We start from the raw sequence: 23,503 nt of genomic DNA, 5'->3' as shown, positions 1-23,503 counted from the left end.
CTGTTATTAAAAATACAGCTGCAACTACCCACCCACTTTTGATCATCAAAGGCCCTGTTTGTACTTCCCTGTTTTTCTCTCTGCACCAACCTAGTCCAGTAATTGTAAAAGACCCAGACAAAGAAATATTGTAAAGAGGCTACCATGGGAATAAATTCTTGATTTCACTAATCAATTGAATTAATTGAAAGTCACAGTCATAGTCTTCTGTATAACTGTAATTCAAGAACACTATATTGAAAAAAGAGGGGGGGGGAAGTAAATAAAATGATACATTTAATAGCTATGTCGCTCAAGTGTTTAGATTGTTCCGAGTGGGATAGTACTGGATATTATAAGCATACTACTAAACTTAAGACTCCTAAGAGTCCTGTAATGCAAAAAGTTGCTTTTTTGTAAATTAACTTCAGTTATTATTTTTTCTGTATATTACATATCTGCACATGTATCAGTGTTGTATCAATAGCTAGGTGGTTATTTTTATAACCGTGCCTAGCAAAATTACTTAGTCAAGATTATTAGATATTCATGGAACTCCTTGTCTTAAAAACCATATGGGATTCAAGGGGTTACCATAAGTCGACAGGCAGTAAGGTGCACACACAGACAGGCACACACATTCACACACAGTGTCTAAAGCCAAAATGTGCCTATCTATGATTAGTAATAAAGAATACCTGCTAATTGTCCAGTAGGGTAAACAGAGGAAATTAGATGCTCTTGTTTTGTGTCAGAAGAGTGCTCATGAAGTTTTTATTTGTGCTTTATTTCAGAGGTGATGCTGCATTTCTTGGCTTACTCAAAGAGTCAGACATAGTTTAATTTTTCTCATCATTGCCAGAAGCTGGTTTCACATGTTTTACAAAGATTGTTTTGCATTGTGCCCATAATGTATATAATGAGTACTTACAACCAGTTATTCACCCACATACTTGTGAACTTACTTGACATTGCTACATAAGGATAATGTATTAGTCCATCTGAATATTCTGACATGAAGAGTTATGTTAATATTGTTATGGTCATGCCATGTAATCATGCTGTTTTGCAGTTGCTGTTCGATTGTGGGAGGGCCATATGTTTTTTTGCCAATGTAGTGCTTGTATCTTAGGGAAACAGTAATTTCCTAGAGCTCAAAAAGAGTACTTCACTTACAGAGAAAAGGGCTACTTCCCTTAAACAATCATTTTTGTTGTAATTTCCTATATAATATCCTGAAAGCTTTCAAAGTTACTTTTATGGACTATAGTTCCCAGAATCCCACAGTCCAGATGGCCAGTGTCTGCCTTACACAAGTGGAAGTGTCTTTCCATTGATTCAAGGTTGGTTTGGATACCATCTGTGCAGTTTATCACAACAAAATGAACACCTCCCAAAGTTGGGTGGCCCTGTCCTCAGAACTACATGATGACCTCCTTGCCTACCCACCTTTGAACCTAGGTCCAAAACACACTGCAGGAATAATACAGTTTGAGACCACTTTAATTGCCCTGGCTCAGTGCTAGTGAATTCTGGAAATTGTAGTTTATTGTGGCACCAAGGCTCTCTGATAGAGAAGGCTAAATGTCTCACAAAACTACAGTTCCCAGAATACCCTAGCATTAGTGTGTGTCTTCAGTGTGTTTTGGACCCCTAGTTCTTGGTTCTTTTTATGGTCTGGTGTACCACAAGGGCAGAATTATTGCTAATAAAATGGATTTTATTTTCTCATCTAGAAAACTACAAACTAGATTTCTGTGACAAACTGACCTGTGTATGTTATTGAGCATATGAAGTGTGATTCATATGTATAATGTGCTTTAGGAGGTTGGTAGAGCTAACCAAGATAATCTAGCCATTACTCTCTTGTCCCCCTCCAGCCTTTCTTGAAGTTATTGCATGTGGACAGCTGCAAACAGGCATTCTTCAAAATAGTGCAAACTTGTCAGAAAGTCATTTTAAATTTAATTCAAATAGGACCATCTCTTGTAAGCTGAATATAGGGTTGCTCATGTGAAAATTAGAGACGGCATCTGTACTTTAATGGTTGGGTGAAAGAGGGAATTTCAGCAAGTGTTGCTTGTAACATAGGAGATTATCAGACCCGGGGGTGGGGTGGGGGAGTCAGGAGTAAAAGGCATATTCTTGGCAAGGTTATGTGATCCCACTGAAGAATTTCAGACACATCGTGCTTATCCAGGACTTAACCCATTAAGATCCAGGAGTGCTCCAGCAATAAACAATTCATGGGGAAGTCACGGGAATGGTTTGTTGCTGAGCATTCATGGATCTGCATGGGTTAAATCCTGGATAAGCGCAACTGTCTTCTGAAAATCTTCAGTATGATTGTGGACTTTGTTGAGAGTATGTTTTTTTTCTTCCCCAATTTCCCCCTGTCTGATAATCTCCGTAGCCAAGTAAAATTCTTTCTTCCACAGTATATAAACAATTAAAGGTTCAGAAACTCTCAAATTTTCAGTTTGGCGACCTACGACCTGAACATAATAATTTGCTTTCCCTTAGTACCCTTTTCTTTACCTTTCTTTCCTTCCAACCTTTTTCTCCCTCAGATTGGAAAAGAATGTTTTTATGAACTCCTCCATGGAAGGAAGTGTGATAAACAAAAACAAATCTTTAAACAGGGTTTTACATACTAATATCTATAATAGAATTCAAACAATTTTATTGGAAAATTGTTTGGAAGAAATAAAATAAAAGTGAACTAGCAATAATAGAGGAGACGGTACCTTTCACTCAACTAATATTTCTACATCTTTGCCTCCTTCACAGTACCACCCACTGCTTGCTTATACTGATATGTTTTGTGTAGTTTGCACCTTAGTGCAGACCTCAGTTTCCTGATAATTTTACTGAGGAATGAAATTTAGACTAGGCAAAGAACAAAAAGCTACTGATCTATGGAACAGTAATTCTAGACCATGCCCCATTGTGACAGAATTTCTCTAGCTGGATAATGTGAAAAATTATATAAGTTTACTTACATCATTTTCTTTTATTTGAAAAAAAGTATAGGATGACTAACAGTGGGATACCAAAATTTATCAAAGCATGCCACTAACAAACGTGGTGGCTTAGTTGCCATGTAATAATGAGCAAAGCCACCTCTGAATATTCTTTGCTTGAGAAAACCCAATGAAATTGATGAGGTTGCTGTAAGTTGACAGGCAACTTGAAGGCAGAGAGGCATGCAATAATAAGCCAGGACTACAGAGAATCCAGTCACTCAGAGACTGCCTAGCATCCATGGATAGCATACTGGCGGATGGTACTGGATCTTTGATTCTTGGCCCCTCTTGCCAGCAAAAATGGCACCAGGCAGTATGGACCAGTGTGTTGCTTGGGAACCATAAACCAGCATATTCTGGTTTCAGTTTGCATCCAGACTTGCTCAGACTTGGGCATATCAATATAAAAACACAGTCAAAAATACATAAGCAACAGTATTGGGAAAGAGATCAGCTCAGTAGGTTTGATAGGAATAGCCATGTTAGTGAGTCCTAGCAAACAACAAAGGCTTAAATCTGTTATTCCCAACTAGAGTAGGCCAATTATGTGGGGATTTGGCAAATAAACACTTCTGTTAGTTCCACTGATTTATTCCAACTGGAGCAACATGCTGGTCTAGGCTATGGAGTCTTATGGCACCATTAAGACTCACAGTTATTACATCATGAGGTTCCATGAATTATGTCCACTTCCACATGGAAGATATATATGCACAGATATGTACGCCTCAGATATATATGCACAATTGTGTGTGGGATCAGAGTGAGACTGGATGAAGAAAACAACACTTATATCATTAGTTGTTAATTTTATTTCTACCCCATCCTTTCCTCAAAATCAAGACTCAAATTAAAATACAGTATAGTTAAAATGACTAAAATTAAACCGTTCACATCAAAAAATAATAGACAACATGCCATTAAAATGATAAATCACATTTAAAACTAGTTTAAAACACTAGTTTAAACAGTACAATTTAAAAAGAAAAGTCTTTTCTATAAAACCTATAGTTCCATTAAAATTATATTATGGTCCCCTAAAAAGCAGAGCAAAATAAATAAACAAGTCTAGGACTATACTAGCCTTGTTGTGAATGAGATCAAATAAGTAATGCATTCTATGTGATGGGAAGAACTCTGAGGTAAAAACCCAAATCAAAATGCAGTATTGGCTTGAGAGCTCTTTGCAGAGTTGTAGACTGTTGAAGAAGAGGTTGAAATCCTAGTTTAAAAGATCTTGAATACCATTGTTGGTATATGTGCTTTATTGCACTATTATTGCCTCTAGTCAGGTAGGTTTCTTGCATTTTAAAACCTGCAAAATCTGTTTGACCAAAGGCAGTAATTCCTTCAAAGAAGTGTGGGGCTGACAGTGGAGAAGTGAATTCTCTCTCAAGCCACTTTCATCTCTTAAGAACCATTTCCTGTCTTCAGCCAGAGTTGGGGGGGAGGCAGATAATTGCTTTCTTTTAACAGCCTGATTCTCTGAATACCTATTCCCAAGAGCCACTCGAGTTTCTCTGAGAATTATTACTGTATATGCACCCTAGTTAATGGCGCGGGGAAGGTAAAGTTGGTAATATTCTGAAGACAGAATAGATTTTGAATACAGTTTGGTTGTAGGTTTTTTCTCCATTTTATTTTGGACTCTACTATGTAGATTCGGCCCCCGGTATCCACGGATTCAACTATCTACGGCTTGAAAATATTAAAAGAAATATACATTCCAAATAGCAAACCTTGATTTTGCCATTTTCTATAAGGGATACCAGTTTACTGTGCCACTGTATTTAATGAGACTTGAGCATCCATGGATTTTGCTATCCATGATGGGGTCCTGGAATGGAACCCCAGCAGATACCAAGGGTCCACTGTATTTTCATGTTTTACTGTAGCATTCAGTTAATGCAGTTGGTTGAACAGATATTGGGTAATGACATCAATGAAGACAAGATGGTGAGACAGCCTCCCTAATTCCAGTGTTTTCCAGGTGTGCTGGCATACAGTTTTTATCATTCCCAATGCTGGTTGATGATTATGGGGTTCATAGTACAATAGATCTGGTTGAGGAAAGCTGTATTGAGATTACACAGGTAAAATTGAAAAGGCAGTAAGAGGCATGCAGAGTACAGCTGTACAATTATCATGGTTATCGTTCATAACCTTGGAAAAGGACTTTTTCACTAGGGAATCCTACTATGAGTTATCTGTCTATAAGTCAGGACAGACCTACACATCCACCCATATCACTGTGAGGATTTCACATTTGGTAAAAACTTTAGACTTTTTTATTGATTGGAGGAAGATATAATAAAGGAAGATAGCAAACTTTAAAAGGTAAAATAAAAGAATACTAATCAGTGAGTTTAGTCTTCTGTATAAGGAGCAAACCATTTTGCCCCTATATTTTTAAAACGTGGGATATAAATGTTTTTTTTAAAAAAAAACAGAAGGGTCAGAAATAAATGTTATTAAAATATTCGGGGCTTAAATTAATTTCTAGGTCTAGAAATTTATTTTCAAGTAATTACAATCCTTTTAATCAGTGGAATTCAAAGGGAATCAAGATCAATGTAATATATACAAACTACCAAAGATAGGAAGATTGCAGCAAGCAGAATTAATATTTTATTTCATTATATTTAATACCAAAAGTAAGTTAAAATTTGTTGTTGTTGTTGTGTGCCTTCATGTCTGTGAACAATGCGAGAGAGAGTGACTTGCCCAAAGTCACCCAGTAGATTTCCATGAATGTGTGGGGATTCAAACCCTGATCTCCAGAGTTGTAGTCCAATGCTTAAACCACTGCAGCATGCTGGCTCTCAATACAGAATATACATTTTCATGCGTGTGGTTTTCCCCTGCAGATGTCTTGTTTTCAGCAGGTGATAATAATATCTTTTGCTCATTGATATTACCCTGAAGTATGGTTTAAATAACAGGTGTTTATAAAAGGATTGTTAGGATCAGTGTATAAGGTGGTACTTAATCATGGTAATTTGTAAGAGTCCTGGGAAATACTGTATAGAGACATTACAACAAGTGAGAAAGTCGCATTTTTTTTTAAAAAAAAGTTCCACATATCAATACTTGCTATTCTGAAAGAAAACTACTACAGAGAAACTACTACTATATAGAGAAAGTATCCAGTAGGAATAAGATGTATATTATTCTACGGTCTTTTTGGGATCAGCTGGAGCTAAACAGAGATGATATGAATTTTGTACAGATAGAACTATTAGAATTTTATGTTTCTATTTAGATGTCTCTTTAAAAATTTGGTTACTTACATTGCTTTTAATGTTTTTAATATTTTAAAATATTTTATTTTAAAAAATGTTTAGTGGTGGTTGATTTTGGCTTGCTTTACACTGCATTTGTGATGCTTGTGAAAAGGCTGTATAAAAACAAATACTGTTAGCAAAACAGATGATAAAGTGTTTGCTAACTTAACAAACAGAGAGAGAAGGAGCAAATTCTGAGATTGTCTGTAAACGCTAGAGTATTCAAAAGAGTATTTGGGTTAAATTATTGAAATGATTAAGTTAGCAGGGAAATTGAGAGGAGGATAAATGGCATAAGTTTCTTAGTGGAAGGTGGCTCATGGGAACCAGTTCTGTTATCCTACTTATAGCTCCAAAAGATCTTAAAACAGAGGAACTTCACTTACCCATTACTAATAGTAAATATACTTAGAGATTCACACTAACATAATTAAAAATCATGTCCATGAAGAGAAATGCACACAGATGTGGCGGGATGATTTAAGCTCAGTTGAAACCAGACTTGTCCAGGCATAGCTGAATGGGAAAAATAAAGATCTTGGATTCCTTTTATATGTCTTACTAAGTTACAGTTGGCCCTTCTTATTTATGGATATTTTTATCCACAGATTCAAGCATCCATGGCTTTAAAATATTCCAGTATCCCCCCCCCCAAAAAAAAATAATAGTATAAACTAAATAGCAAACCTTGATTTTTCATTTTATGTAAGGGACTCCATTTTGCTATGCCATTATATTTAATGGGACTTGAGCATCCACTAATTGTGTTATCCACGGGGGATCCAGCAGATAACAAACCCCAGCAGATAACAAGAACCTACTGTTTTTGAGGAAGACTGAGTACCAGTTAAGAACCATAAAAGATAGCTAAATGACAGTAGGATTGGTGACAATGTTGGTAAAGGATATTAGCACTTGAGAAAAGGGTATTTAGAAAGTACAGTACCTTGTAAACAGTCAGACAAAGCAAGATCGTACTAGATTGGAAGGTGAAACACACACTTCCAATTTATTAGGAAGAAGACTTCTTTTTTTTTTTTTAAATGTAACTTTCTTGGCTGTTATAATGCCTAAGAAAATGTGTGAGCTGGATTGAAAAAGATGATGTTGATGTCTCAATGACAACAAGAGTTACTGGCATTTCTAGAGATCAGTGGCAATTATCCTCTGCTATAGCTGAGGCATCCATGCAAATTTTGACACTTACAGTTTTCCTAGGGAGTATAGAGATGATGTATGTAATCTTCTCGTAGTTTTGGGGTTAATTTATTATAACTTGCCACACAGCAGTTCTACACTATTTAGAGAAAGTACAATTGTGCAGAAGAGGCTGTTTTCAACACAGTGGTTGAAGTGCTGGGCTGCTGTTTAGTCTGCACTGCTAGCCAAGCAGTATCCTCCATAGCTTTCTCCCTTTTTGTTTAGCATCAGCTTTCCTGTTGGAAATGTTAACATCAAGTGAAGAACTTTCTTTTTTTCTCTGTTAGGGCAGCATGTGAGTGAACAATAAAGCTGGATGTTTCTCTGAGGTTTCCTGTGCCGGCATCTCTACAGCAGCATTTCAACAAATTCAAGCAGGGCCTTTGAAGGCCATTGTTTGAGAACTCTGAAGCTGGCCTACTACTCAGTTTGGGGTAATTTTGTATAAAACAAATACCCCAGGATAATATTAAGGATTATTTCTTAGTAAATCATCACATGCATATAGTGTCCAAGTTATCACTACTCTCTGTGGGAGTCCATATCAGACACATGGTCAGAGACTGTGCTTCAGTTGGGGGGCAGGATGTATCAGTAGTGTCATACATGTTGGCTTGAGGGACATGCGTCTGATCAGTTGTAGGATCCATCTAGCCTGAATATCTCCAAGAATATATGTTGGGGTCTTTCACTATGAAGACATAAGCCATGTTAATAGATCCTCTTGACCTCAGCATGACTTATCATAAAGTGCAGATAGAGTAAATGTCTTCTGCCAGGAGATTTGCAAACACCCTCTTGCAACATGTACATGGTAACCAGAGGTGCAGTTATTTCTCCTCAGTTACTCTCATGCATTACCCTAAATCTTGTCACATCAGACTTAAGGCAAGAAAATACTGGCACTGATACAGAACACAGTCAATGCAGGTGGTAAGCATCTTTAAAATACTAATTCATCCAGAGATGGTAATACTTCATGCAGCTCTGGAATAGTGAAGTCCACTGGCCGCTTAGCTATACACAAGTGAAGGAGAGACTTTTGGTCATAGACGATAGCTACTCCAGTGCTTACCAACATAAGCGTAATCACCAAAAATAGAACATCATACTGGTGCCACCGCTGTGGTACCACTATGAAAAAATTTGTAATTATTTGAGGTTGTAGTAGTCATTATTATGACTCTAGAATATGTCATAACTTGGCCATGCCTTTTCCCCACTACTGAGATAGAGGAAGCTGTAGACTGCAAGTAGGTTTTGTCTTCCTGACTTGGCTTAGTGATGCTTGGTTTTTTAAAACAGAAACAGATCTCTGCAGTGATAGAGACAAGGAGATACTTCAAGGTGCCAGTATTTTTAAATTTATTATTTCTGATGACACTTATGTCCCCTTCCCTCCAATGGCTGTCTTCCTTTACACTTCATCTTTACAGCAACTTGTCAGGAATAAAATCCCATAAAGTGTTGTGGAATGTACTCTTGAATGCATACATAGGGCCAGGCTGCAGACATAACTTTCTCTTTAGTATTTTCTATTTTGTAGGTACCAATTTTTTTGTTCCATGTGAAGAGCTTCTTTGCAGTATTGAAATTGACAACTCTACCTGATTTGTCAGGTGCAATGTTGTATATTTTATTTGAAACTGGATTTGCTTATGCATATTGAACATTCAGAGGTTAATATTCTGGGAATGATATTGTTAACTGGCATCAACTCAACTTTGACTAATGACAATATGAATGAGAAACCTAAGTCACACTATTATCAACAGCCCAGACTCAAGACTGTGGCTTTCTTGATCAAGTGACACGCTGATATGTTGAGAGATTTTGTAGCACTTTTAGGACTAACTGAAAGAAGTCAGCAGCATGAGCTTTTGCTTTTGGCAATGCATCTGAGGAAGTAAACTTAAGTCTACAAAAGTCAGTTAATCTCAAAGGTGCTACAACATCTCTCTGCATACTGATTTTAAAGACTAACATGGCTGTATCTTTGAATTCTGCTGATGTGTTGTCTTTTAAGCTCACGCATATAATAAGAGTGTGAAAATGTGTTTTCTATTAGCAGTGTGTAATCAGTTGTGAAGTTGAATTTGTGACATGACTTCTTCACTACTGTAACCTCCATGTTTATTTAATGGGAAACACAAGGCTTCATTTTCTTTGATGAAACAACAAAAGATATCATGCACATGGGATTAGAGAAAAGTAAACATGTAAAAAACCGGTATGTGTGTTTTCCCATCCTTAATGAAAAGTGTGTCTTGACACATTGCATGAGAAAATGGCCAGTTGCCATGAGAGTTTTTGTCATTTGATTTATTTATTTTTTATTTATTTTTTGGTGGAAAAATTGTGTACCAAAAATTTAGGAGGGATGTGCAAAGCTATTGCTATAAAGCACTCCTTTTCCACAGATAACAGTATGTTCCAAGCTGAAATTTAGTCCAGATGGGCAATAGTGTTCTGCCTCCCTAAAAAATAGTTCCAAAGAGAGAAAAATGGTCAAAAACTCACCTCATTTCACCAGCAGTGTGAGAACTTTTGAAATTGTTTGCTCTTGCTCGAATGAAACAAGCATAGAATTACATCCCTAAGCAGAAAGAGGCTTCCTAGTATAGACAGTGACTAACTGCAGTAGTTGCAGGAAGGTTGGGAAAGTAATGATTCTTCTTTTCCCAGTCCAGTTGAGAGTTTTGAATGCAAGATATTTGTGGCTGCTTGGCCTGTGTGTACAGCTTAAATAGAACTACCTGTCTTGGAATTTTTCTGATCTTTCCTACAGCAAGAATACTCTTAGTAATAAGAGCAAAGGTCTTTTCTTTTGCATGCAGGAATGGTTATGTTCTAGTTGGGTTAAGGGCATGGGCAGTAGGCTTGTTTGAAAGCATGAGAGGCTTAAAAGGGAGTTGCAAGGTGGTAGGCTGGTGCTAGCAGTGAGGAATCACAATGTATATATAGTGCATAGCACTCTGCTTGACAAATAGACCTATCAGAAACTGAAGCTCTTAGGAATTTTTTGTCACACATGGCAAAAATCTGCAGTGAGAATCTGCTGGATAATGGAGACTGGAATTATTTGAAGGCTTGGGTTTGGAATTATTTGAAAGCTTTAAGCGAGATACATTCTTATATTTGATGCTGCTTTCTGGCCAAGCACTCTTTGAAGGCGTTTATCTTTATTTTTATTTTTTTTGTAAACTTCTTACAGCATAGTTTCACGGGGAAAAGTATGCATATCAAATAACATATAAGTGGGTTAATACATAATCAGTTTTCCAGTTGCACAGAGCTTTTCTTGAATAATATAGTGGACGACTTTATCTGAAGCAACACTGTGTTTAATCTGTCCTCTAGATCCGGAAAGCATCCAGAATAAATCTGTACAGTTCAGTGAACACAAGATTTGGCCCCGTATTTGATAGCTTTGTATGCCTACTAGGATTAGTATTTCATGGTTGCTGGTGGATAATGCTGACTTACATGTGACCAAGTAGATTTATTCAATGATGACTACACGCTTGTGTGTATGTGTGTAAGATCAATGTTTACAATAACTCGCATAGTGATGGTTTCGAAGTCTATGTACGTATTTGTGCACACTAGGGATGAATGGGAATTTATTTTGGTTCATTTTTAGAATGGGATCTTGCCAGAATTTGTAAATTTCTTCATCAGTGCAACAAGAAACATGAACATTAAAAAAAAAATGAATGAGGGAGAAAGTGAAACTAGCAGATTCACTTATGAACCTAAAGGTCTTTGCTCTTAAGAATCCGTACTGTATTTGCATCTGTTGTTATGGTGCTGCATTAGGACTGCTGTCTCTGTTTCCTGGCAGGAGGCAGGTAGGAAAAAATATGGTTCTCACATTTTTAGAAATAGCTGTACATTTAGCCACTGCAGATGCTTGGGACTTTTGCTGAGTTTCTATTTTAAAACTTAGCCCAGTGAAGAACTTGATTTTAAAAATTCAAACATGGGAGAAAGCAAATTGATCATAATTGTCCATCCCTAATACTGATTTTCACAGAAATTGATTTTGACGCTTGGATTATTTTAGGTACAGGTCCAATATGCCTATCTCTGTTTTTTCACAAACTATATACGGGGAAACCAAAGCACAAAACTGCGAGCAAAAGCAACTTCTCCAAGCCTAGCTACTGAATTATAAGAGAGTTCATCTTCTTATCTTGTCCCTGTTAATTTTGTTTCCTTAAGGGAAGTTGTTACTTTCTTGGTAGCAAATGTTCATTCCTCTTCATAGGTACTGTATGCTTGATACTTGCAGAATGCTAGAGGATTGATACACAACCTTTTTTTCATAGAATCCATGCTGACACAATAAAGGGGGGAATGGGAGTGGTCCTTCACAGAAGATCTTCTGGAAAGTAGAAGAGAGTTGGTGGGTGCTTTGTTCTGGTTCCTTGGATATGTAAATATAATTCTGTAACTTTAAAGTTTTGTTAGGTACCTGAATTGATTGCTATTCCTTAACAAAACACTTTGTTGATCACATTAATCGCATGATCTTTGACTTGAAAGAACTCATAAAATTCTTCCAAGTCTCAAGAGATCTCAGTCCTTGCAGTCCCCCTACTTCTGCTATTCCAAGTAACTGGGAAATTCATCACCACATGGAAATGAATTTATTAGATTATTTGTGTTTTTTTGCTCACAGATTCTATGTCCCTTATTACACTTGTAATTCATCAGCCTCAAAATGGAGACACTATTTGCAAAGTTGCATTTCTCTCAAACGGAAAATGTCACCCTACATGGTCCATTGCTTTGCACTGTTTGAACTTTTTAGTAGTAGTAAATCTTATGTTCCTGTGTCTATAAGTACAAAAATACTGCATTTAGCTGGTACTTCTGTTTGCACAAAAGTTATCTGGAACAAGACTGCCTAGAGTATAGACATTACAAGCACAATGTACTGGGAGGAAAGAGATTTCATACAATCTTAAGTTCTTGGTTCCTTGCTATTACAATATAGTTATCCCATACTTTCTGTGTCTGTATCATGTGTTAAGATCATTATATATAAGCTAAAACTGTTTGCTCTTGCCTTTTCATATTCTCTACAAGCCATTATTTAGTTGCATGTCTAACTTTCATTCTGTTCTGTTCTGTATGTAATATGTTTTGACTAAAGTGATCTCGTTCCCATTCTGCTCTATTTTAATTTTCTGGAGAGCTAACTTTATGTCTCTGCTACCTCCTTCCCTCTGCAGAACAGCAAGACTACTCTATTTCCATAGCCCCATCTCATTATCTGACTCCAAGCTTCCTAACACTATTTTTCTTCTTTAAGATTTTCTTTTGGTTTGGTAATAGTTATTTGTCGCTTAAAGAAGTTTCAGTGTTATTTGAGTTTACAATTTATTTAGCATCCACCATGGTTAGGGCAGAGTCCATAGTTTAACTGTAGAATCAGGACTTTGAAAAGTTACTTTTTTGAATACAGCTCCAAGATTCCTCCAGCCACTGTGACTGGTGAACATACTGAATACAGGATTCTGGCAGCTGTTATCCAGAAAAGTCTCTGGGCAGAGCACAAGCCTTGTTCCCAGATTCAGATATTGGCATTTGCAGGTTTTTTGATTGTTTATTTTTAAGGTTTTTGGAAAAGACCTCTGTTTGTGGCTGGGCTGGACTGGACTGAGTGGCCAAATTTTCTGACCTGACAGGAGTGCCTGTTATCTGCTTCGGCTGATACGCCAGCTGCCCCCCTTTCCTAGAAGTAAGGGACCTAGAAACTGTAGTACATGCACTACTAACCTCGTGACTCGATTTCTGTAATGTGCTCTACATGGGGCTACCCTTGTGCCTAGTCCAGAAACGCCAATTATTACAAAAAATGGACGCCAGGTTAGTTAACAGAAATTCTAGGAGTGGCCGGATAACACCAATCCTAAAGTCACTCCACTAGCTGCCTATTTGTTTCCAGGCATAGTACAAGGTGTTGGTTATTACCTTTAAAGTCCTACATGGCTTGAGTCCATACTATTTAAGGGATCATCTACTTCCATACAATCTACCCTGCACACTCCGGTCCTCTGGGAGGAATTTATTGCAGCCCTTATAGACCAGATTAACTGCAACCTCCCAGAGGACCTTTTCTGCAACTGCTCTCAGGCTATGGAACGGCCTGTCGGACGAGATCTGTCAAATTACCAACTTAGCTTCAAAAAAAACTGTCAAGACGGATCTCTTCTGGCAGGCCTTTACCAAATAAATTCCCTGGCCACAGATTGATTACCCTCTCACACCATGTATTTGCTACCATCCTGCCTATGTTATCTTTATTATAAATTGATTTTAAAATTCTTTTAATTGTAATATATTTAATTCTTTTTAAGGGGGGATATTGTAATTTTATGTATTATATTGTATGTGGACGTTTTAGTGTAAGCTGCTCTGATTGCCTTGCTACAGAAGAGCGGATTATAAATAAGTTTTATTTATTTATTATATTCCACCTTTATTTTGAGAGAAGGTTACATTCTGTTACAACCCTGAATTTCCAGTAGTTTCCTGCTTAAAACAAAGTTTTGCAAAGAATTTTGCAGTTCCTTCTGTGCTAAAGAGACATACATAGAATTTCAACAAAAGTACTTACGGACCAGTGAAATTTTTCTGTGGAGTCTCCAGTAGCATCTCTAGTAGCATCCATTACTCCCTTGTTCCCCTGTTGCCTCAATACCAATTTGAGGTTTTCTAGTATGAAGCCCCATATTCGAATGTGTTCCATAGTTGAGGTTCTTGAAGCATTATGGCAGCTGACAGATGCTTGTGTATCTGGCCTGGTCTTCCTGGTGTCACCTGGGTTGTTGCTGGAGAAATGGTGCCCTCCCTACCTCTTGTGCAATACTGGAATGCACTTGAGTGCTTAGCAGTTAAACCTTCAAATGCTAATTGCTTAGTAATGAAATATTTAATCACTAGGCAATTAACTTTTATGGGGAAGTGGCTAGTGGAAGCTGTCTATTCTGATGGAGGTGTTTAATAATGTGATGAAAGCAAAGGTTCTCATAGCCTGTCCAAACCTGGCCAAAATCGTCAGTGCAATTAAAAGAGAGATTCTTGCCAGCTAATTGGAATGTGAAAGAGAGTTTTTGTTTTGAGTTGGCTTTTTTGATATTATGTTAGGGATTAATTTTAGAACAACTAACTTGCACTCATTTTAGTAACTTTTAGGCTCCAGAGTGATTTTATGTGTTGGGTGAGGCAGTGAATTTGTGGCCACTGGATCAATAAGAGTTAGCTGGAGTGTGGTTTGGTTTGTTGTTTCTGTTTGTTTATTTTTTAAAAAAAATACATAAGGAAAGTTTCCATTCCTTTATTTTGCCATTGGAGACTTTCAAACGTTTATTGTTCCATACAGTTCTTAGTAACAATTTATGAATGCCAATAAAGTATTTGGCGAGCTTGTCAGTTTAAAATTGTAGTTGTTGTTTTTCACATCATTATTCTGAGGACAAGTGTAATTGAATGTTTGTTTGAGAGAATGAGTGTATATACATGTTTTATTGATTAAACAGAGGTTAAAATAAAAATGTACAATGTAATCTAAACAAAACAGTTATTAATCCACTTGATTGTGTATGTCAATACTGAAATCCCCATTTCATCACAGGCTGAAAGTGAAACCAAAACTGCAAACTCTATGTATTTTTAATTTCATTTTCTTGCAAATGCACAAAGCAGTGACTTACTCTTTTTGAGATGGAAAAGTTGGAAGTATTAAAACCAAATTGAAACCTTTTTTGTTTTCTGAAACTTTTGGAATCTCAGATTAATGCTTTATATTTTTACTATCATTTATTATCTGGTATCTGTGTTGTATTTTGTATTTATGTGTGTAGCTTTTTTGTATTATAGTTTACTATTGTATTTTACTATTGCATCCTCAGTTTGTAATTTAGTATTGTATTCTATATTGTATTTTAGTATTTTATGTTGCTGAAGTTTTTAATGTTTTATTCTCTTGTAAAGGATGGTACAATAAGTAATAATGATAATTAATGGTTGTGTAAGATCTGTTAGCAGGCTTGTTTTTTTAATTGCTCGGAGCAGGGACATCACATCATAGGATGCAGAAATTGTCTCTTTTCCTGGAGTGTTTGGTAGTGCAACATCCCACGTCTCAAGGTTGCCATAAGGATTCTGAATACTGTTAGCAGCAGCTTCTTGTGAACAGAACCGTAAGGCTTTCAGCTGAGTTGAGACAAAAGGAAGGATCGGGCTAGGGATGCACTGTAAAGCCTGTTACACTTTCTGTACATTTCTAGTTTTGGGGGAAACATAGGAAACTAATTTACACTTGAGTCAGACCACTATTCTTCTAGCCCTGGATTAACACCTCTACAGAAGTTATCCTCTAGGGCAGGGGTGCACAACTTGGAAGGAGGTAGGGGCCCAAATTAAGGTCGGTTAGGTTGTTCGGGCCACCAATAGATTTAGGATAGTGAAATGTAGGACATTCAAGCAAACTGGAGGACACAACCAAATAAAAGCTGGAAGCATATAAATATAAATCCATACTTCTTAGCCATGCTCAAAATGGAGGATATTGTGGAATCCCTCCTCCTGGACAGGAAGACTGAGATGGGAGACATGTCCAGGAAAAGGAGGGAAAGTCTGGTCACCCTACTAAGCGGCAGGCATCCCCTCCCTCCCTCCTTTCTTTCTTTCCATGCTTGCTTCCTTCCTCCTTCCTTTCTTTCTTTCTTTCTTTCTTTCTTTCTTAGTGTCTTTCTTTCTTTCCTCCCTCTCTCCCTCCTTCCTTTCCTTCATTCTTTATTTCCTTGCTTCTCTTCCCTCCCTCCCTCCCTTCTTTCTTTCCTCCGATCCTTCTTTCTTCCTTTCCCTGCTCCCCTCCTCCCTCCTTTCTTCTTTCTTTCTTTTCTCCCTCCCTCCTTCCTTTACTTTGTTCTTTTTCCTTGCTTCTCTTTCCTCCTTTCTTCCTTTCCCTCCCTCCCTCCCTTCTTCCTTCCTTTCTTTTTTTCTTTTCTTCCTCCTATCCTCCCTCCCTCCCTCCCTCCTTTCTTTCTTTCTTTCTTTCTTTCTTTCTTTCTTTCTTTCCTCCCTTCTTTCTTTCTAGAGGAGGAGGGGGATGGGGAAAGAGACAAGGACATCCACACGCCTCATTGTCCTCCTCCTCCTCCTCTGCCAAGTCGTTCGCCTTTGAGTGGCCTGGAGTTTTTGCCAGGCGGGCATCCTCACCGACTCAGCAGAAAAGGAGGAGGACAACATGCTAGGCAGGTGTCCTTGTCTCTTTCCCCCATCCTCTCTTGTCTTTTCCCCCATCGCTGGACAGGCAACCTTGTGAGGAGGAGGAGGAGGGGGGTAAGAGACAAGACAACCCGTCCACCACATTGTCCTCTTCTGCCAAGCCGTTGACCTTTGAGTGGCAAGGCTGGTAAAAACTCCAGGCCACTCGAATGACATGGCAGAGGACAAGGAGGACAATGCGGTGGGTGGGTTGCCTTGTCTCTTTTCCCCTCCTCCTCCTCTTCTGCTGAGTCGCTGATCTTTGAGCGGCCTGGGGGCTTTGCCAGGCGGGCAGCCTTGCGAGGACGAGGATCCTGAATCCCAGGCCGCCCGGCAAAAAGGCACGGGCGGTCTCCTCCTCTTCCTCTCCCATACCCACCCCAGTGAAGACCCTGGGCCCCTGACCTTAATGAACCAAACCCCTGCCCTCTCTCACTCTTGCTCTCTCGCTCCCTGCTCTCTCTCCCTGCCCTTCGGGTTCTACTCTGCCACTTGCCCTGCAAAAAGCTCCTCCCACAGGGCCTCACTCCCTCTGGGGTGAGAGGAGCTGTAAGCCTGCCCCCAGCAAAAGCTCTCCTGGGAAGTCTGGGAGAAGACTCCATTGCTCCCATCCTCCAAAGCCCTGTGCAATCAGGGAAGACTGGGAGCTGGGACATCCTCCTCCTCCTGACTATTTGGCCCCAGGCCTCCAGAAATCCTTTGGCGGGCCGCATCTGGCCCCCGGGCCACAAATTGTGCCCCCCTGCTCTAGGGTTTGAGGCTCTCTTGAGTATATTTTAATGGAAAGATGGGTAGAAGGGCTGGAAGTAAATTCACATATTTTTTTTGCATCTGCTATATTTCATTGTAAAATGTGTAATATAAATTATCTGATACACTATATACTTTGTAATAAAAATTGAAGCTACCTGTTGTGTATGGGAAAACCGACATATACCACCTGCTGACCAGGTAATTCTACATATTGTTGTTGTGTGCCTCCATGTCATTTTTTACTTATGGCAACCCTAAGATTAACCTATTATAGGGTTTTCTTGGCAAGTTTCTTCAGAGGGGCTTTGTCATTGCTGTCTTCTAAGGCTGAGAGAATGTGACTTGCCCAAGGTCAACCAGTGGGTTTTTATGCTCACTTGGGGAATTAAACCCTGATCTTCAGAATTGAAGTCCAGCATTCAAAGCACAACACCATGTTGGTTCTCTACATATACAGATAGAAATAGCAGGCATTTGAAACCAGTCTTCAGCAACTGGTTTCAAACAACTACACGTGCTGGCTCTCATCCCAGTGTACTCAGTAGAAATTAAATTTTGCTGAAGTAATATGTGGGCAGCTATGGCATATAATAAACAGTTTTGGCGTGTGGTATAATTAGTGTACTAATGCTTTTCAGCACTTTCTTCCCCACTTGCAATTTACACAATGTAAGGGGAATGCTCTTATCTTTAAGATGCTACAACTATCCCAACAAAAATATTCCCCAATAATTATTTTGATTTGTTTGACTCTGATACTTAAATCACATGTGTATGTGTGTTATTCCCCCACTGCCCCATTAATTCAGTTCAGCAACTTAACACCTCTTGGAGCATAAATGTAACATGGGATAATCTTTCAGTTTGATTTACAAAATACAGATCAAACAAACATGCTAAAACAGTTAACTTTCTGTTTAGGACATTGCAGACTTTTCCAGTTCAAAATTATGTAGAATTGCAACATGCCTGAATTTTGTTTTTCTTTTAAAGTCTTGCCAATACATCTGCATTTGCCTTAGTGGATTTACAGGAGACTGTCCCCAATCTGTAGATCTCCCACCAAGCTTCAGACTTGTGGAGCTGTAATAGAAAGAACAAGACCTAATTTAGTGAAGGCTGTTTGGAATGTTTTGAGCTCCTCAATTGCCTATGGACCTAACAGCCAGAACCTGATGCTCTCGCTTGAATATAGCAGTAGTATATATTTCTATGGTGGGGTACAGACCGCCAGAAAGAGGCGCCGGGGAGGTGCTTCTCTTTGCTCCACAGCAGCGCAACAGCAGCAAAACTGTGCGACGCTGCTGTGCAGCAACAAAAGAGCATTAAAAAGTGGTTCCTTTTTGCAGCGCACTTGTGCCGCTGCAAACCTACAAAGACGTCCCGATGGCATCACAGCTGTGCAGTACTGTTTGGATGCTGCACAGCTGCAATGTTATAGCTGTGCACACCGTGTGGGTGGTGCTGCGCAGCTGCGATGCCCTCATCACATACTAGGGTTGCGGGGCATGTGCACGCGCCGCCCCGAGGCAACCCTAGCACGTCATGGGCACACCGCAAAGGGGCCATCTGTACAGGGCCTATATCCCTTATCAGTGAACTTGGCATGAGTCAACCTTGGAACCCTGAGATGGAACTCACAACCTTGTGGCTGCAGTGCTGGAATTTAATTACTGTGCCACCAGGGCTCCCTAGCTTGAACTTAGAGTATGTGGTGATACTGGTGGACGTCTTTCAACCTTGGTAGTCCAGTCCAGTTTCTGAGAAGTTCTTGGGGGCTATAGGGTTTTTTTTTTGGGGGGGGGGTTGGTCTATGAGGCCGTGTTCTAGAAAAGTTTATTCCTGACTTGTCACCAGCCACAGCTGCTGGCAAACGTCAGGAATAAACTCTTCTAAACACTGCCTCGTAGACTGAAACACTCACAAAAAACTATGGATGCCAGCTGTGAAAGTTTTCAACTTCTTGGGAGCTGTTTTCCATTGGCATTGAAGGATAAAAGGAAAATGTGGGGCCAAAAAATACCCACTTGTATAAGCTTACAGGGTTTTTTCCCCCCTGCCAGTAAATTGGGTGATCTTGGACAAGTCACACTCTCCCCATGATAGCTTTGGTTTGCCTTAGGTCACCATGAGTCAGAATTGACTTGAAGGCACGCATACAGCCTTAGGAGCAGCATTTCATCTTATTAGAAAGGAAGAAAAATGCATATGAAAGCTGTAAATCCACAAATGAGCATCTCTTGGGAGTCCTTGAATTGCATATTTCGGCACAGCAGAGGGTTGGACTAAATAGCCCTTGCAATCACTTTCACCTCTGGAATCGACATCCATTTCTGTTATGCTGTCATGGGAAGCAGGTTTTAGCCATCTGAAGCAACCCTCCTGTGCTGGCATTGGAGTCAGTTCTATGTCAATATGTATTAACAGCATATTAACAGTAACACACTTCTACAAAAAAGTGATTAAATAGAACCTTTGTCACCAGTAAAGAGAAGTCTCCAGAGTTTCAAACTAGAGAGAGAAGTTTCGTGTTCTTTGAACTTGTGTCAAAGTTACAGAATTGTGGCAGTGGAGAGTAGTAATGTAGACTCTTAATGTTGCAGCTGGGATTGATTTGGTTTAAATCGTATTTATTTTAATCAAGATTTAAATTACTTCTCTGAAAGTGTTGGTTTTAATTACTTTAATCAAAATTTACATTACTAGTGACAAAGGTTCTATTTAATCACTTTTTTGTAGAAGTGTGTTACTGTTAATATGTCGTTAATACATATTAACGTAGAGCCAGTGTGGAATAGTGGTTTGAGGATTGGACTGTAACTCTGGAAATTAGGGCTGAAGCCCCTCACTTGAACATGGAAACCCATTGAATGACCTTGGGCAAGTCACATTCTCTCAACCTCAAAGGAAGGCAAAGGTAAACCTCCTCTTAGGGTGGGCATAATTCAGAAGCAACTTGAAAGCACACAACAATAACAATACCACATATTAAAAGAGGTAGATTTAATTGGAAGATAGGTACAAGCAGCAATTATTCTGGATAGTTTTCAGAGTAATTTTCAGTTCATCAAAAAGTGAGATCCCTTAATACTATATCCAGACTCTTCCCCCTTGTTTCATTATTTATTTAAATTATACACAGTCTTTATCCCTACTTGAGACCCCAGATGGTTTACAATATGGGTTAAAATGTAGCTGAAATAGTATGTCAGATAAAATTTAAAATATTCATTAAACAACCAAAACAATTTAAATCTGTTAAAAATGCATTCAAAATACAGTGTGCCCTTATTTTATGCAGGGGATCCGTTCCGGATTCCCCCACATAAAGCAAATTCCGCCTAGGCTCAAGCCCCATTTAAATGAATGGGGCTTGTGCACGCAGTGGTGCGTGTGCGCCAAGGGCACACACCCCATTGTTCCCTATGTGACGCCCCGCCCCTTCTCCCCACGTAGCTTTCGGCGTATGCTGAAAGTTGTGTAAAGCGCACCCACTAAAGAAGTACAGCACATTCCATTTAAAAAATCCACCTGCCAGTTAAAACTCGAAAGCTTGCTTTATTAAGAATGTATTTGTCTACTGATGAAATAAAACAGAGAGGGAGCCAACTAAGGACCAACTCAGCAATAATTGTGGTAATGAAAGCTAATGCAGCAGTGGCACTATTAAATATAATGGCATAGCAAAATTGTGTCCCTTATATCAAATGGCAAATCCATGGATAAAAAGTCCATGGATAAAAAAATCTGTGGATAAGGAGAGCCAACTCTATTTCACCACATTGTTTCAATCCAGTGTAAACAAAATTGTGTCCCATGCCTCAAAAGAAAACTGAAATCCACTACAAAAACCGATCCTGGCAAAGAGAACGGATTGCCTCCACCGCAGTACATTCTGGTTATCCCTTGTTTCTTCCACAATAGCACAAATTAAGTGCAATTAACTTTCACACTCTTGCAATCATTTGCACTATTGAGAAGCCATTTACAGGATTTCCACGTTAATGGTTTGTTGCTGAAGCATTCCTGGTTCTTCCCAGAATAAGTCCTCGATGAGTGTGACATTGAAAATCTTCTGTGCAATCTCGCAATTTAGCAGGAATTATGCCTTTTTCTTACCTCTTTTTCCCCCATCTGATAATCTCCTAAACCTACTTTCCATAAGGAGCAGCCTCAGAGAAAGCTTTCTACTTTGTCCTTACCTGACAAGCTTGCAGACTGAAGCTGCATCTACACTGCAGAAATTATCCAGGTTGATAGCACTTTAACTGCTGTGGCTCAGTGCTATGGAACTCTGGGAATTGTAGTTTTCTGAGACATTTAGCCTTACCTGTCAGAGAACTCTGGTGCCACAACAAACTACAGTTCCCAGAATTCCATAGCATTGAATCATGGCAGCTGAAGTGGTGTCAGCCTGGATTATTTCTGCAGTGTGGATGCAGCCTGTGAAAATCCTCCCTTGAAAATCATGAGACTTATGCAGACTCATATGGGGAGGTAAGGTCTTTTGAACAGTCTGCAACTAAGCTGTATAGGACTTTAGAGGTCCTCGCCAGCACTTTGAATTGCCCCTAGAAACAGACCAATAGCCAGTGAAGCTGTTTCTGCAAGGGAATTACCAGTGTATGTTCCCTGTAACCACCTAGATGCAGCAATCTCACCATGGCATTTCAGAACAGTTTCCAAAGGCAAACCAACAAAAGTCCCAAACGACAAACAACCCAAAATGTAAGAACACAAAACCAAACTGAAGGGTTCTACCAAAGAAAATATTTATGTATGTAAAATATATCCAAATAAAATGTCACCCACCTCCAATTACCAAAACACACAACTGTGAAGAAATAAATGTAAAATAAATCAACACATAAAATGATATAAAACAATGATTGTTGCTTCTGAGTTGAGTGCAGACACATTGTGTTTATTTGATATATTATATTTTAAATAATTGCAGGCCACTGAGGAAGACAGTTGTCGAAATGCGTCTGGCCTCTAGTGTTTTATATCATTTTATGTGTTGATTTATTTTACATTTATATAATTCTTAGTGGGGTATTGTTACCCTTTTAGACACTTTTGTTCCAGGGTCTGAATTTTCTGACCTTGAGTTTGGACCTTTTATTTGTTCTTTACTATTGCTCATTTTTCAGTGGGGTATTTATACCCTTTTAGAAATTTTACTGGCTTTTCTATTTGAGGGTGTAATTTATCCCTTATTTCTTCACAGTTGTGTGTTTTGGTAATTGGAGGTGGGTTATATTTTATTTGGATATATTTTACATACATAAATATTTTCTTTGGTAGAACTCTTCAGTTTGGTTTTCAGTTTCCAAAGGCAGCCATACAGAGCCTATTGCATTCATCCAAATGGAAGGTAATCAAGGCACATGTGGCCAATTCTGACATCTCGGGGAATGGTTGCAGAGGTACTCCATCGCTGCAAATCCTCCCTTCATTGACTGTCTTTGTATTTAGAGAGAAAAAGGCCTTGAGAGCAAGAGAGTGAGCATGTACTTCATGTACACCATGTGAAAAATACGGCCAGTCATGTTATCTCCCGTCTCCATAAACAGCAGTTAAAATATTGTTAGAATATAATTGGATGTTGCATAATTAGTATTTATGATGATATATTGGATGTTTTTACTAATTGACTTAAGAAAACTTTAAAGTCTGATTGAAATAAAACATCCATTCTTTATCAACCCTGCTTGCAGCATAATTGTTTCTGCAATTATTCATCGTACTATGTCTCCTCGTGAGCGATGGAGCTTCAGTTTTTGCATTTGTAATGGAGCTTCAGTTCTTGCATTTGTATGGTGACTTCCCTCCTACCTTGTCTTGAAAGGCAAGCCTTGCCTGTTAGAGTGAGAAGATGGCATTTGAAACTTTGATCAGGCTATATAGAATCTCCCCCCACCCCCGCCCAAGAGCAATATAATCAAAAGCTAGGATTTATTCAGATTTGGTCTGGAA

At 38.8% G+C, this 23,503-nt stretch overlaps 1 protein-coding gene across 2 annotated transcripts in view; it reads left to right on the top strand.

Annotated features, from left to right (window-relative positions):
• Window positions 1-23,503, top strand: part of BAHD1 (bromo adjacent homology domain containing 1) — an 80,634-nt gene that overhangs the window by 9,669 nt on the left and 47,462 nt on the right. Inside the window, exon 1 of one of the 2 annotated variants that reach the window (XM_089521949.1) lies at window positions 11,833-11,897. The exons of the other annotated variant lie outside the window; for it this stretch is intronic. The gene's annotated coding sequence lies outside the window, so the exon portion shown is untranslated. Of the gene's footprint in view, window positions 1-11,832; window positions 11,898-23,503 lie in introns of those variants that run through there. 2 annotated transcript variants of the gene reach the window in all.

This window comes from Sceloporus occidentalis, unplaced genomic scaffold, assembly GCF_023333645.1.
Source record: "Sceloporus occidentalis isolate IW3139 unplaced genomic scaffold, rSceOcc1.0.p SCAF_4, whole genome shotgun sequence".
In the NCBI taxonomy this organism is placed as follows: Eukaryota; Metazoa; Chordata; class Lepidosauria; order Squamata; family Phrynosomatidae; genus Sceloporus; species Sceloporus occidentalis.
Note: the sequence above shows the minus strand (reverse complement) of the source record. Positions and strands in the feature narration are given on the sequence as shown.